At 50.2% G+C, this 1,640-nt stretch overlaps 1 pseudogene; it reads left to right on the top strand.

Annotated features, from left to right (window-relative positions):
• The first annotated feature begins 1,153 nt into the window (after positions 1-1,153).
• Positions 1,154-1,259, top strand: LOC124803898 (annotated as a pseudogene).
• Positions 1,260-1,640: the final 381 nt, after the last annotated feature.

The raw sequence follows: 1,640 nt of genomic DNA, 5'->3' as shown, positions 1-1,640 counted from the left end.
CAACCTTGCAAAATTTCCGTTTGCTGCTTTAATTTCGGACACCATTTCTCGATAATGGCGTGGTGAGTCGGATACATCTTAAAGGCTTCCGTCGTACAGACTGTGGTGTCACCGCCAGACACCACACTTGCTAGGTGGTACCCTTTTAAATCGGCCGCGGTCCGCTAGTATACGTCGGACCCGCGTGTCGCCACTGTCAGTAATTGCAGACCGAGCGCCACCACACGGCAGGTCTAGAGAGACGTACTAGCACTCGCCCCAGTTGTACAGCCGACGTTCATAGCTACAGTTCACTGACAACTACGCTCTCATTTGCCGAGACGATAGTTAGCATAGCCTTCAGCTACAATTGCTACGACCTAGCAAGGCGCCATAATCCTTTGCTATATATATTGTGGTTATAACATGTATCATCAAGAGCGATGTTCTACAAATGTGGATTAAAGTTAAGTATTCCAGAAGCTACGTACTTTTCTTTATAGCATTCATTACGTATCCTGTTTCAGACCTCACGCCAGCCTGCGTGAGTTTAAACGCGTGCATTTCGGCCTTCTCTAGCTATACAACACAGACCAGTCTGATTTAACCGCGGCGATGTGGTCCTGACGGAGACACGTGTGCCGGTAGTGGTTGCAAGGTAGATAGGGATCCGCCCATGGGTGAGATGTCTGTTCCTTCTCGCCACTAAGGCTATGTATCGATCCTCTTACGGTGTGGTCGTCCGCCTGACATAGTTTTGCATAGAATTTCAATCGTCAGCTGCCTTTTGTAAACGTGAGATGACACTTTTGAACACATCCATTATTACGGCCACGCAGTGACTGACGGGCTCCGAGCCATCCACCTGCACGTCGGCGATCGTAAGCACTCAAATGATGTCTTGCAGATATGTTGCTGAACCACACAGAATGTCACAATAATCGGTTCCAGAACATTCTCTGTGAAACAACGTGTGCATCCAGAGCATTCATGCCCATGTTTCGTTGCAGTTAACACATTCCGCCCTCTACGTTTCCTTTTACTACCATTGGTCCGTGTTCCGTAGCTATTGTCGGTTGTTTAGTAGCAACTGGCACTTGTGCCTTAGCAAATGCCACTTTTTCCTTAGCAGTTGCCGAGCAGTGTATATATTGTAAACAGTAAGGGCCCCACAGCCAACGGCCTTGCCGCAGTGGTAATACCGGTTCCCGTCAGATCACCGAAGTTAAGTACTGTCGGGCTGGGCTAGCACTTGGATGGGTGACCGAGCGCTGTTGGCAAGCGGGGTGCACTCAGCCCTTGTGAGGCCAACTGAGGAGCTACTTGATTGAGAAGTAGCGGCTGCGGTCTCGGAAACTGACATAAGGCCGGGAGACCGGTGTGCTGACCACATGCCCCTCCATATCCGCATCCAGTGACGCCCGTGGGCCGAGGATGACACGGCGGCCGGTCGGTATCTTTGGGGCCTTCATGGCCTGTTCGGGAGGAGTTTAGTTTAGTTTTTAATGGCCTCTCCTAGGTTCTCTCGAAGCAATTCTTACCCTTAGCCCATTCCAGAATATGTTGAGCTTCATCATCTAGGAAGCACTGACTGCCCCACAAAGCTGGTCACGTATTCTGCTCGTTCGAGTTTTGCGACTGTGTGGAACGTCCAGATGGAA

Source organism: Schistocerca piceifrons, chromosome 6, assembly GCF_021461385.2.
Source record: "Schistocerca piceifrons isolate TAMUIC-IGC-003096 chromosome 6, iqSchPice1.1, whole genome shotgun sequence".
In the NCBI taxonomy this organism is placed as follows: Eukaryota; Metazoa; Arthropoda; class Insecta; order Orthoptera; family Acrididae; genus Schistocerca; species Schistocerca piceifrons.
This window is presented reverse-complemented; position numbering and strand designations above follow the sequence as displayed.